General features: G+C 46.2%; 1 protein-coding gene and 1 pseudogene across 1 annotated transcript in view; one reads left to right on the top strand and one right to left on the bottom strand.

The window, feature by feature from the left end:
• The window catches only part of LOC139023146 (V-set domain-containing T-cell activation inhibitor 1-like), a 94,125-nt gene that overhangs the window by 50,941 nt on the left and 27,989 nt on the right, over positions 1-15,195 (bottom strand). The gene's annotated exons all lie outside the window — the stretch shown is intronic.
• On the top strand, positions 6,512-7,602 carry LOC111953840 (gamma-aminobutyric acid receptor subunit rho-2-like; annotated as a pseudogene).

Here is a 15,195-nt window from a genome sequence, read left to right as displayed (position 1 = left end):
GGTCGTCATGAGTTACAACATGCTCATGCAATCCAGCATTTGAGTCGTCTTGGGTATGTCTGTATCAACTTGCACAATCTGGATTTTGGGATTTTCTTCAACCGTTCTTACCTCCAGATTTAATTCTCAAACTTATGTTAAATGGGTAGATGGGAGACGGCGGTGACAACCAGCATCTTCGACATTTCCCACAGATTTTAATAGGGATTAAGTCTGGGGCTTTGGCTGGGCCACTCAAGGACTTTAACATTCTTGTTCTGAAGCCATTCCAGCGTTGCTTTGGCATGGTATCTTGGGGCATATGCCCTGTTGGAACGATAAATCTTCACCCAACAGTCTAAGGTAGTTTGCACTCTGAGCAGGTTCTCATTAAAGGATGTTGCCTGCAAATTTGACTCCATTCATTGTTTCCCGTCTTATCCCTTACCAGTCTCCAATCCTCTGGCTGCTGAAAAGCATCCCCCATAGATTGATGCTGCCAACCAAACATGCTGCACGATAGGAATGTGTTAGACGGGTGATGAGCTTTTGCTATTTTCTCCAGACATAGCACTTTGCATTCAGGCAACAAAGGAGTTACATTTCTGTTCATCAGACCCACAGAATCTATTATGCCTTATGCTCTCCATGTAACTTTCACGTTGCCCTTTTGGCAAAGTCCAGGCATTGGTGTCATCTGCCTTTTCTCAGAGTAGGCATTCCGTCTGGCCACTCTACCAATAAATGATCGGTAGAAGTGCTGTGGAAGAAACTGTGTGTCCGTTCTGGCAGGATTCTCAGCAAGGAACTCTGCAGGTTCTGTCAGAGTGGTCATAATAGGGTTCTGGTCAAACTCCCTGAAACAAGGTCCTTCGGTTGGGCTAGCAGTTTAGATCGGACGGATAGCTTCTCGGCAGAATCTTGCGTAGTTCCATATTCTTTTTTCAAATTACCAATGGAAATGCGAGCACCTAACAATGTGTCGTTGGAAAACTTTCAAGACTCTAGAAATTGTTTCATTACACATTTCCCCAATAATTGCCTCATTGTCACAATTATATCGGAAGAGATCTAAACGGAGGGTTCCTTTGACTTCATGGTAAACAGTTTTCTGCTCGGACATGCACTGTCAAACTGTGGACCTTACAGTGTATAGACACGCCAATATGTTCTTTTAAATCATGTCCAAAACAATTGAAATTGGCACAGGTGGATTCAAGTCAAGTGAAGAAACATCTCAAGGATGTATCAATGGAATACAGGATGCACCTGGAGCTCAATTTCGAGTCTCATTAAGCAAAGGGTACTGAATAACATATGTACAAGAAGGAATTTCGTGTTTTTTATTTACAATAATTTGCAAAAAAATTCAAAAAAAAACCTTTTTCACTTTGTCAATATTGGGTGTTGTGTCCCTTTCTGAGTGATTTAATATTATTTTATTTAATCCATTTTTAGAATAAGGCTGTGAAACGTAACCAAACTAAGGGCTGGGTTATACTGAATAACTTTTCCCGAAGGCACTGTATATACACCATTATAAACTTCAGCCAAAAAAAGAAAACGTCCTCTCACTTTCCAACTGAACAATTTTATTTCAGCAAAACTCATACGAAAGGTCTGAAAACTTACGTAAATTACGTTTTTTATTTTTTATTTTTATAAAAAAAATATATTTGCAAAGATTTCTAAAAACCTGTTTTCTCTTGTCATTATGGGAGTAATTGTGTGATGAGGGACAAACAAAATATTGAATACCAAGGATTTTAGAATAGGCTGTAACGTAAACAAAATGTGGAACAACGTCTAAGGTAGTCTGAATCCTTTCCCGAATAAGCACTGTACAATGGGCATTCATGCATGTTACACACATAACCCCCATTTACCCCTTAAGTAACCCTATACATTTCGTCATTCTTACCTCTGATCGTTTCAAACTGACTTCTGGCTAAATATCAGTCTTCATTAAGTTAAAGTAATGCGGAAAGGAATCTGGGGAGTTGATTCTAGGGAGTAGAACTGATTACCCAAATCAGGCAGTGCTGGTATGCTGGGAAGGGCTGTTGCAGAAACCGCGAGCAGTCGTTTCTCCAATCACACCCTACAATTTTACAGGCCTTAATTAAAGAGACACATCACTTCAACTATCGCCAGAGGTGTGTGGAAATGTGTGTTATAATGTGTGTTAAAGTCTTTCCAGGCCTATAGACCATAAGCTGAAGACCGGCAAGAAGGACAGCACCAAAGTCTCTACCATCAAGACGAGCGGCTGCTGAGGATTGAGGAACACGACTTCGCTACGAGAATGGCTTTGGAGGTCAGAAAACACATCGTGCCACATACACAGGAAACACCTCCATCTCTGTTGGCAGGCGTTGACATTTATGGGTATGAGTCTTGTCCTGGAGGCAGAAACTGAACGCTTCCGCTAGTAGGCCAGCTGCAATGTCCAAAATGGGCTATATTATGGTAAAAATGTATGGCAAAACCAAACTTGGCTTTTTGGTCTTAATTTAAGGATTTGGGCTTGCAGAGCTGCCTCCAGAACAAGATTCATGATGAAAAACGCTAACCTGCTCTCTGTCCCAATGAAACTAATCCAGTCTCTCGCTTTGTTTGTGGGAGAAAATAAACAAATTGTACAATCAGAAGTCAGATGGGGGGGGGAAGGAGAGGGAAAAGGGGCAGGGCGGTGGAGGGCCGCGCGAGTGTTGCGGGGTGGGGGGACCACAGCTCGCGAGTGGGAGGGAACAGGCGAAGGCGAGGAAGAAGAGCAGCACGGGGAGCCGGACAAAGTGAATGCAGATAGAAAAGGAGAGCAGAGAGAGAGCCTATACAGCGAGACAGAGCACCACACGGCCGGAGGCACGGACCCGCGAGAAACGAGCGGCCGGAAACCCGACAGAGGGGCTTCCAGGTGGGGGTGTGGGATGGAAGAACCTTCTTCGAGGTGGCAAAAACACAGTTGTCTAGTGGAGCTCCACGGCGCTGCACAGGACACCCGGGCTCTAAAAGTCGTTGCCGTGGCAACTGGTTGTTGTGTGGCTGTGTGTACGGTGGAGCTAGGGATGTGTGTGTGTGTGAAGCTCCGTAGTGTTGTGTGGTGTGGGTGTCCCTGGCAGTCGTGGTTGCCCTGTGTGTGACTCCAGTGATGTGTGTGTAGGTGTGTGTGTGTGTAGCTGCTGAGTGTGATACCAGTGTTTAAAGTGATGTGCTGTAGGAGGGCGGGCCGAGTTTGAAGAAAAATTGATATGATGACATCGCCTAGAGCAGTGGGTCACCAACCTACCTCATAGGTCTTACACAAGCGCATGTTTTGACCTCTGATGAAGTTAGCTCAGTCGGTGCATCCAACCCTGATTCCTGATCACAGAGCACTACTGAGCACTCAGATGGTCAGGCCAACCGGCTCGTATGCCTCGAACCACACGTAGGAGTAAGAAGCACACAGACTGCAGTCCACCAACCCCCCTAGACATACCTCGACAACCACAGAGAACTTAGAGCAGATCATGGTCACCAACACCCACACACCCTAGCACATCCTGCAAAACAGAGCTACGCGACCAGTCGGAATCACCAACACCTGATCCACTACAAACAGAGAGCAAGCTCAGGACACGTGAGCAGTCAAACCAACCAACCACCCTAGCATCCATCAAACAGAGTACACAACGTGGCATCACACACCCTGATCACCATAGCACACAGAGATACGAACAGAGTACGTCACCTCCAACGCCTGCTCTCCTGACCACAGAGTAGAGCAGTGGATCAGCCAACCCTGATCCACCGTGATAGAGGCAGAGGCATGCCTCACGCACGAGTGGTCCACAAACAACCCACACAACCAGGCACCAACCCCAAACACCACTGACATCCTGAAACAGAGCATAGAATCTCTCAGTGTCTATCAACCGCTGTGAACACTCTCCGAACACCAGACAGCATAGGACCTAGGGGGCAACAACCATTCCAGCATACCTGGAGTAGTTTCAGAATGTGAGAGCAGTTCGGTCAGCCAAACCCTGCTGATACTCTGCATAACCTGAGTTAGGGACAGTGCGCTCACCAACACCTCGACTCCTGACACAGATGCTCAGTGCCAGTTAGTCGATCCATACGCCTGACTCCAATAATGACAGATGATAGCAGACGTTGGTAAGGCCAACCACATGATACACTGAACAGAGTAGTTGTGCACCAGTGGAAGGGTGTTACACACCCTGATGTCCTTGAAACACGCGCCTAGGACAGTGGTTCAACCAATCCACTGGCATGGCACGAATAATTTACACAGAAGTAGATGAAATAGAAGTTCGACCTAATCTCTGGATTCCTGAACTAGAGAGTAGAGCGAACTAGGTTGAGATCACAACTCTCCACACGGCTGGAATCCTGTCGGACTAGAAGCACAAGCATTTCGCTACACTCGCATTAACTCTCGCTAACCAGTGTATGTGACAAAATAAAATTGATTTGATTTGATTAGAACTCATCTTCCACGCTTGATCGTCAACAAACTTAGGCGGCTCTCCACTTCTCAACGCGAAGCGCGTGCTCTAGTTACACCATCCTGTCCTCCCGTTCACCGCCATAGCTGTGGCCAAAATGCAACAGACTCCTATAATACGAGCGCTATATAATTCTCAAGGTTTATGCTTTGATTAGAACACACAGCAGAGTAGGCCCTGAAACAACAACGTTACTCCTCGAATGAGAAGCACTGTGATAGGTGAGAGAGAGAGGTCAGGAGAACCCGCCAGCGATGATTAGACCAGGAAGCTAACACATAAGCCATCCTCCCTCAAACGACTGTGTATAATGTGACAGGAAGGACTAAGGAGCTGATCGTGGGAGCTACTCTCGAGGTACACGAAGAGGTGGCTGAAATGTACACGGCCGCCCAGTTAGAGACATGAGACGAGTGTGCATAGATGATGTTTGTGGGTCAGGCAGAAAGTGTTTCGAACGTATTTCGCCTATGGTTGATCAAATATATACATAAAATCAGCCGAGACCTTAGGCAGCTCATCAGGTGTGTATAACAAAACACACCAGAGGACAGGTGTGTGAAGGGCCCAAGCAGGCCTGTGGTTGCTCACATCAGACGAGATTGAAAATATAGTTCTGCGAGTGGGGTCCCGCTCAGCGACCCTCTAATAATGAAGTTCTTAACAGTCGTTGCAGCCCACTGTCGTGTATAGGCGAGCATGGTCCTGACGTACAGCTCTGCTCTATCAGCGCCAGCCTCGCGTGTTGTTCTCTGGTGCATACATTGAGTGCTCCCTCGGCATCTGACAGTAAGGTGGTATACCGAGTGTGATAGCTGTCGCTACGGTTCCAAGAGAAACGAGGTCTATCATCAATCGTAGGGCGTTCAAGATGACTGTGTGAGTCCTTGCCATATGCACACGAGATTCTTACTTATACTTAGAGTAGACCGCTCCTCAAGAAAATTTCCAAAGACTCCCAGTCACAGCCTAAGTCATAGACTGTTTCTTACTCTATGCGGTCTGGGATGTAGCGCGCATGGCAAAGGCGAAGATTACCCCAGTGATGGTACCGGGCCGTACGGGCACTACCCTCTAGCACCTGACGTCCAAAAGCTAGCCGCGAAGGCACCAAGAATTACTACAGAACAATATAAAGGATCCTTAACAGCTTCTACCCCCAAGCCATAAGACTGCTGAACAATTAATCAAAATGGCCACCCAGACTATTTACATTGACCCCCCCCCCCCCCCCCCCCCCCCCCCCCCCCCCCCCCCTTGTTTTTACACTGCTGCTACTCGCTGTTTATTAATTAATGCATAGTCACTTTACAAATTACCTCAACTAACCTCTACCCCCGCCACATTGACTCGTACGTACCCCCTGTATATTAGCCTCGTTATTGTTATGTAAATTTTTTTGCGTTCCTTTTTATTAGATTTTTAAAAACTTTTGTTTAGTTATTAAATATTTGATTAACTATATATTTTAACTGCATTGTTGGTTAAGGGCTTGTAAGTAAGTATTTCACGTTAAGGTCTACATGGTTTCTTGTGACAAATACATTTTTATTTGATTCTCCTATGGGGACAGCTGAAGAACCCTTTTTGGAACGCTTTTTTCTAAGTGTACACATTGCAGCTCTCCAGGACCAGGGTTGGGAGACAACCAGAGAATAGCCCTGATTAATGACCTCAGGTGGATTCATGTTGTGGGTGTAGCAGGAGCAGGAATTTGTGGGTTTGTGTTTTGTTGCTCTGGTTTGGTGGTTTGGGTGTGTGAGGAGCTCCTCCGGTTCTGACGAGCTGTTTGTGTGTGCTGTGTGTGTGTGTGTGTGTGTGTGTGTGTGTGTGTGTGTGTGTGTTGTGTGTGTGTGGTGTGTGTGTGGGTGTGGGTGGTGTGTGTGTGTGTGTGTGTGTGTGTGTGTGTGTGGTGTGTTCTCAGGTGCAAGCCATCCTTGTGGGGCATTGATGTCCAGGTGGAGAGTATCGACATCATCTCAGAGGTCAACATGGTAGGACCCTGTGTACCCTGGGTGTATAATCTATACACGTGTGTTTGAACAATCTTCTGTGTTCTGCCGAGGGCATCACCATGACCCTGTACCTGCGTCACTCCTGGAAGGATGAGCGGCTGGCTTTTCTGTCTCGTAGCAACGTTAGCAGGACGTTTGGCGGGTGTCTGGTGAAGAAGACGTGGGTTCCTGATGTGTTCTTTGCACACTCGAAGAGGTTCTTCATCCACGACACCACCATGGAGAACATCATGATCAGYGTCTATCCTGACGGAAGCATACTCTACAGCGTCAGGTAGAGCATCAGCGCGCGTGTGTGTGTATATTACTATGCTGTATGTAGGTATACTATATCTGATCTCTTTTTATATGATTATTATGTTGTTATAGGATCACAGTGACTGCTCTCTACTCCATAGACTTCAGAACTGTTCACTACAACTAGAGAGCTGTGAGTCACACACACACACACACACAGACACACATCACGCGCGTGCACTAACACAGACATGCACACACATATTTACATAAATAAACATTCACCCACACTAAACATCTGATTGCTGATTGATTGGTTACACAAATACACACCGCACTTTCTCTCTCCCCCGTTCTAGATGCGTATAATGACAATGATCTGATGTTGTTTTGGAAGAATGGCAACGAGTCTCTGAGGACAGATGAGATTGTTCTCAGTTGTTCGTCAAGAAGTTCCACCCTTCCAGCGGCCTCGCCTTCTACAGCAGCACGGGTCTGTCTGAGTATTTATATGTGTGTGTTTTGCGTTCTTTGTGTGTCTCGTCTCTTGTAACTATTAGGCTAACGTACGGCTTCTTTAAGAAAACCCTCAACTTTTCTCTCTCTCTCCCCCTCTCTCACCGCATTACCCTCTTTCTTTCTTTCTCTCCCCCCATTATCCTCTCACTCTCTTTCTCTCTCCATCACCTTTCCTTTCTGTCTCTCTCCAGGTTGGTGTAACAGCTTGTTAATAAACTTCATCCTGAGGAGACACTTCTTCTTCTTCATGCTGCAGACCTATTTCCCCAGCCTGCCGATGGTGCTGCTCCCTCTGAATCGACAGGTGGGCGGTGCCTGCACGCGTCTCCCTGGGTTAACACACACACACACACGCACAAACACACCTGGACACACAACCCTGAACACACCTGGCTAGAGCTAAACACACACACACACACACACCAATTCTCATGATTATACTTCTACATACTAAATACAGTACATAATAGTTTATACACACACACCTCTCCCTTTAGGAGCTCCCGAGTTGGCTCAGCGGTGTGCATCTCAGTGCTTGAGGCGTCACTACAGACAACCTAGTTCGATTCCAGGCTGTATCACAACCGGCTGTGATTGGGAGTCCCATAGGGCGGCGCACAGTTGGCCCAGAGTCGTCCGGGTTTGGCCAGTGTAGGCCGTCATTGTAAATAAGAAATTGTTCTTAACTGACTTGCCTCGTTAAATAAATAAATACAAAATTAGAGCTATCCAACCCTAACACGCCTGCTGTCCCCCACACAGACCTCTCTCTTTAGAGATCTCCAGACAAATCAAATCAAATCAAATGTAATTTGTCACATACACGTGTTTAGCAGATGCATCTCAGAGGTCTTGTGTTTCTAGCTCCAACAGTGCCGTAATATCTAACAAATAATATCTAACAATACACACAAATCTATAGTAAAGGAATGGAGCAATGTCAGAGCGACATAGACTAAGATACAGTAGAATAGGATAGAATACAGTATATTCATATGAGATGAGTAATGCAAAATATGTAAACATTATTAAAGTGACTAGTGTACCATTACCATTATTAATTATTAATTAATTATTCTAGAGACAATATCTCTCTCATCATCACTCAATACCTAGGTTTACCTCCACTGTATTCACATCCTACCATACCTTTGTCTGTACATTATTCCTTTAAACTATTTTTCCCCCCAAACTCCTTTTTACTCTCTGCTATAGTAGCTCTAGCGACAATTCTCATAGGCTTAGCCTCCCTAATCCTACTCCTCATCTGTTCTCTGTGATATAGAGGTATTTCCAGGCCTCTACTGGCCCTTATTCCCACGCTCTTCTTTTGATGCTTCGTGTAACCGTATAGCCTTGCTCATGCAATGTTAACATTAAAGCCTGGACTCCCTAAGTTTGTTTTGTTCACTTGCTTAGCACACTCTACCAACCCGGATGTTTTAGCCGTGTCTGAATCCTGGCTTAGAAAACACCAAAATTCACTTTTCATCCCATTACAAGATTTTCAGACAGATAGAACGCCAAAGGGCTGTTCAATATACTGCAAAGACTGCCTGCGAGTTCTTCTATACTATCAGGCCTTCGCCAAACAATTTAACTTCTACGTTAAAATCACACTCTCTGAAAAGACAAGGGTTCTCTCACGGTTCGCTGCTATAGACCCTCTGCCCCAGCTGTGTCTGGACACTATATGTTGAACTGAATTGCCCCCAATTCTATCTTCAGAGCTCGTGCTGTAGGGACCTAATCTTGAACATGCTCAAACCCCAGCCCCCTACAATCTAAGGCTGATGCCTCAATCTCAGCACATATTATCAATGAACTACCAAGTACCACCCAATCCGTAAAACCGGGTTACCTCAAGATATATCCTAACAAAATTGCTCCCAAAATACACCTCTGCAGTTTTAACCAAGATCTCACATCACTCCTCATTGCCTGCAATCCGTAATGGTTCAGCGTAACGACCTCCACTCATCACTGGTCAAACGCTGCTCCCTGATAAAAAAATAACTTCAGCGAGCAGGCCTTTTCTAATCGACGCGGATCGGAAATATTATTATCCGTCAGTAGAGGATTGCCCTGGTCATGTTTAAAACATTGCCTTCCTCACCATCTTGAATAAGATGCCCATTCAAAAATTTATAACCAGAAAATATTAGCCCTTGTTCTTCCTACCTGACTCCCTCTAACCAACAGAAAAACAATCCTATGCTTCTGGTAGCAATCGAACAGCCCCCCATATATGCAACTTTATCAGGAGCCAGAAAAACCAATATACACAGGCAGCTAAACAGCCAGGGCTGCTTTTTCAACAGAAATTTGCTTCTGCCAACAAAATTACAAAAAAGTTTATACACCGTAACAGTCCATGGAGTAAGAACACCTCCTCCCAGCTTCCAAAACGCTCTAAGATAGGAAACTACATGTCACCACCGACAAATCCACCTATATTGAAGAAATTTCAATAAGCATCTTTTCTACGGCTCGGCCAGCTTTCACCTGCTACCCCTACCCGGACAAACAGCACTGCCCTCCTCTGCTACATCGCCAAGCCTCCCCATTTTCTCTTTCTCCAAATACGAGTCAGCCTGATGTTCTAAATGAAGCTGCAACAATCCTGGACCCTTACAATCAGCCGGACGATATTAAATCTGGACCCTTTCTTTCTAACAACTATCTGCTGAAGTGTGCCACCCTATCTACTTAGACTCTTCAACCTCTCTTTCCGTGTCGTCTGAGATCCCCAAAGATTGGAAGCAAGCTCGTTATCCCCCTCTTCAAGGGGGGACACCCTTGACCACTAACTGCTTAATACCATACTCTATCCTACCCTGCCTTCTAAGGTCTCTGAAGCCAATCAACAACAGCTACCGACCATTTCGAATCCACCACTTCTCCGCACTGCATCTTGATTTCCAGAGCTGGATCATGGGTGAACCTCAGCCACGCTCAAGTCATAAACGAATATCGTAACACCGCCATCGATAGGAAACAATACTGGCCAGCCGTATTCATGACCTGCCAAGGCTTTGACTCTGTCAACTCACCAAGACCATCATTGCAGACTCACACCTTTGTTTCGTGTCAATTATATGCCTCCCTGTTCACCAAACTACTTCTCTGATCGAGCTTCAGTGTGTCAAATCGCAGAGGGTCTGTTGTCCGGCCTACTGGCAGTCTCTATGCGGCTGCAACAAGGTCTCAATTCTATGAGACCGAACTCTGCTTCTGTTACTACATCAATGATTGTCGCTCTTGCTGTGGTAATTCTCTATCCACCTCTACGCAGACGACCACTATTCTGTTAACCTTCTGCCCTTCTTGTGACACGTGTAACAACCCTCCAGCAGCTGTCAATGCCTATACAACTCTCCTTCCATGGCCTCCAACTGCTCTTAAATACAATTAAAACACAATATTGCTCTTCAACCGATCGCTGCCTGCCCTGCCGCCCTGGTCCCAAATGCACTACTTTGACGCCTGACTCTACGAATATGTGACACTACACATACCTAAGTGTCTGGTTAGCTAGAAACTCTCCCTTCAGACTCAATCCAAAACAGTCTCCAATCCCCAAATCCAAACTAGAATTGGTCCTCATTCCGCCCAACAAAGCATCCTTACTCATGCTCGCCGAAACATACCCTTGTTTAAAAGCTGACCATCCTACCCATCTCGACTTCGGTGTTCATTATACAAAATAGGCCTCCAAAACCCCTACTCAATAAATTGGATGCCAGTCTATTCCATCGCCATGCCGTTTTTCACCAAGCCCTAACTACCACCACTCCACCTGTGTACACACCTGTTGGCTGGCCCCTCGCTTCCATACTCGTCGCCAAACCCACTGGTTCCAGCATCTACAACCCTGCTAGGGTAAAGTACCCCCCTTATCTCAGCTCGCTGGAGCACCATAGCCAGCACCTACCGTAGCACAGCCTCCAGCATACTATCTCTCTATCACCCCCAAAAAACCAATTCTTCCTTTGACCCTCTCCTCCAGGTTCTCTGCTCAATGACTGGAACAACTACAAAAATCTGCTTGAAACTCGAAACACCATATCATCCCTCACTAGCTTAAGCACCAGCCTGCAGAGCAGCTCATAGATTACTCGCACCTTGCTACATAACCCATCTACAATTAGCCCAAACAACTACTCTTTACCACTGTATTTATTTTATAATTATTTTGCTCCTTTCACCACCATTATTTCTGTCTCTACTTTCACTTTCTTCCACTGCAAACCAACCATTCCAGTGTTTGTATATTCCTTTATTTACTTGCTGTGTTGTACTCACTTCCCTCCATGGCCTTTTTATATTTATTATTTATTATACATATATTGTTTGCGCCTTCACCTCCCTTACTCACCTCACTTGCTCACATATGTAGACTTTTTTTCCACTGTATTAATACTATAGTTTGTTTTACTCCATGTGTAACTCATGTGTTGTTTATGTGTCAACACTCGCTTTCTTATATCTTGCGCCAGTCACAATTGTTAAATTGAGAACGTTTTCTCAATATTGCTACCTGGTTAAAAAAAGGATTAAAAAAAAAAATATAGTTATATAAAGCGGCACATGATTTCAAAGTCCTACGTTATATATGGCAGCGCAACTCTAATGTGCTAGTGATGCTATTTGAGGCTATTGAGATAAATGTTGTTTTCAGTCTCTCGGTCCCAGCTTTGATGCACCTGTTACTGACCTCGCCTTCTAGCATGATAGCGGGTAAACAGCAGTGCTTAGAGCGTTGTTGCCTCAATTATCTTTTTCTGCCTTCCGACATCGGGGGTTGTGTTGCCTGGAGCGGCAGTAGTTTCCCCTCGATGCGTTGGCAGACCGCACACCACCTTCGGAAGCCCTGCAGTTGCGGCGGGCAGATTCCGTACCAGACAATCATACAGCCCGACAGGATACTTCTCAGTTGTGCATCTGTAAAGTTTGTAGGGTTTTATGCCAAGACAAATTCTTCAGCCTCCTGGAGTTGAAGAGTCTGTCGTTGCGCCTTCTTTCACACCCTGTCTGTGTGGTGAACAATATTCAGTTTGTCAGTGATTTGACGCCGAGGAACTCAAAGCTTCCACATCTCCACTGTGGTCCCGTAGATGTGGATAGGAGTGCTACTCTGCTGTTTCCTGAAGTCCACCATCAGCTCCTTGTTTGTTGATGTTGGGTGAGAGTTATTTTCCGCACCACACTCCCAGGGCCCTCACCTCCCTCCCTGTACGATTCTCCGTCAGTTGTTAATCAGGCCTACTAATTTCTGTCATCTCGAAACTTGATGATGAGTGGAGGCGTGCGTGGCACTAGTCAATGGGTGAACGGAGTTACAAGAGGGGCTGTGTACGCATCCTGTAGGTCCAGTGTTGAATTAGCGAAGTTAAGAGTTGTTTCCTACCCCTTCACACCTGGCGGCCCGTAGAGAAGTCCAGGACCCAGTTGCACAGGGCGGGGTTCGGACCCAGGACCTCGAGCTTAATGATGACCTTCGAGGGTACTATGGTTTTGAATGCTGAGCTATAGTTCATGAACAGCATTCTGACTCTTGTCCAGAAGGGWTAGGGCAGTGTGCAGTGCGATGGCGATTGCATCGTCTMTGGATCTATTGGGGCTGTAAGCAAATTGAYGTGGGTCTAGGGTGTCAGGTAAGGTAGAGGTGATATGATCCTTGACTAGTCTCTCAAAGCACTTCATGATGACAGAAGTGAGTCCTAACACACCTGCTGTCCCCCTCCCCACAAACACATGTCCTCTTCCTTCAGTTATCACTACAGTGCTGACCATGTCCACCATCATTACTGCGGTGTCCTCCACCATGCCACAAGTAAGTGTAATTGTGTGTGTGTGTGTGTGTGTGTGTGTGTGTGTGCGTGTGCGTGCGTCCGTGCCTGCATGCGTGTTTGTTTGTGTGTGTGTGTGCGCGTGTGTATACTGCATGTGTGTGTGATTCAGGTGTCCTAAAGTGAAGGTGGTGGACATCTACCTATGGACCAGCTTCCTGTTTGTGTTCCTGTCAGTGATAGAATACGCTTCTGTCAACTACTTTTCTATGCTAGAGGAGATGAGACGACTGAATAGAGAAAAGGTCATAGGTCATCAATTTCCAGGATATTTGTTGAGAGAGTATTCTCTCTACACAACACTGCTCTCTAGTGTTCAGATATGAGAAATTATGTTCTATATCCTAGTATGTTCTATATTATCCACAGTGTATCAAGATGTATTCTTTTTGTGTGCGTGTCTGTCCCTCCATTCAGCTCCCAACCTCTTATAACGCCAGCCAYGCCATGGCCTTCGACGGCTGTTTCCACGGCAATGACATCGAGCGAACCCTGTTCCCCCATCTGTCAAACTCCCACGGAACTCCACCCCAGAACCCTGAGGATCCCCCCCAACCGAGGGGACACGTCTCCACCGACAACGGCTGGTGCGGCAGAACGTGGACCTGCTACTTAGCTTACACCTACTTGATCGACTCGTAGCTACCTCGCATGCCTTCACTATGTCCTACCTGCTATTCAATACATCTACTTGAGTATAACTCCTCCTGAGGGCCCTACTGAGCATACTGCTGGACCCTACTGACTATAACTCCTCCTGAGGGCCCTACTTGACATACTGCTGGGACCCTACTGACTATAACTCCTCCTGAGGGCCCTACTGAGCCATACTACTGGGAATCCTACTGACTATAAACTCCTCCTGAGGGACCCTACTGACTATAACTCCTCCTGAGAAGGACCCTACTGAGCATACTGCTGGACCCTACTGACTACAACGTCTCCTGAGGACCCTACTGAGACATTACTACGTGATCCTCTACTGACAGCTTATAACTTACGCTTCACTGAGGACCCTACTGAGTATACTGCTGGGACCCTACTGACCTATCAAACGTCTCCTGAGGACCTACTAAGTATACTGCTGGACCCTACTGACTATAACCCTCCTGAGGGACACTACTGAGTATACTACTTAGGGCCCTACTGACTTATAAACCCTCCTGAGGGACCCTATATGAGCATACTGCTGGACCCTACTGACATATAACGCCTCCTGAGGGACCCTACTGAGCATACTGACTGGGATCCTGAGACATAATCCTCCCTGAGGGACCCTACTGAGTATACTGCAACACGGCACTACTTAACATCCTCTGAGACCCACTGAGTATACACTTGCTTAGGCTCCTACTAGAACTTAAACGCCTCCTGAGGGACCTACTGGTGATACTGCTGGGCGCTGACCTATAACTCCTCTGAGGCCCTACCTGACAATTAAACTCCTCCTGAGGGACCCTACTGAGTATACTTGCTGGACCCTACTGACTTAACTCCTCCTGAGGGACCCTACTGATCATACTGCTAGGGACCCTACTGAACTATAACTCCTCCTGAGGACCCTACTGAGCATATACTACTGCGACCTACTGACTATAACCTCCCCTGAGGGACACCTACTGAGTATACTGCGGGACCCTACTGACTAAAACTTCATCCTGAGGACCCTACTGAGTATACTTGCTCGGGACCCCTACTTGACTATAACTCCTCCTGAGGGACCCTACTGAGCAATACTACTGGGACCCTACTGACTATAAACTCCTCCTGAGGAACCCTACTGAGTATACTGCTGGGACCCTACTGACTATAACTCCTCCTGAGGACCCTACTGAGTATACTACTAGGGCCCTACTGACTATAACATCCTCCTGAGGGACCCCTATATAGCCTACCTGGGACCCTACTGACTATAACGCCTCCTGAGGACCCTACTGAGCTATACTACTGGGATCCTACTGACTATAACGTCCTTCCTGAGGGACCCTACTGAGTTATCTGCTGGGGACCTACTGACTATAACTCTCCTGAGGATCACTGAATATACGTGCTGGACCCCTACGGACTATAACTCCTCCT

The sequence above is a fragment of the Salvelinus sp. IW2-2015 genome, linkage group LG27 (assembly GCF_002910315.2).
Source record: "Salvelinus sp. IW2-2015 linkage group LG27, ASM291031v2, whole genome shotgun sequence".
Classification (NCBI taxonomy): domain Eukaryota; kingdom Metazoa; phylum Chordata; class Actinopteri; order Salmoniformes; family Salmonidae; genus Salvelinus; species Salvelinus sp. IW2-2015.
The sequence above is the reverse complement of the archived record's forward strand: the minus strand, read 5'-3'. Positions and strand labels throughout refer to the sequence as shown.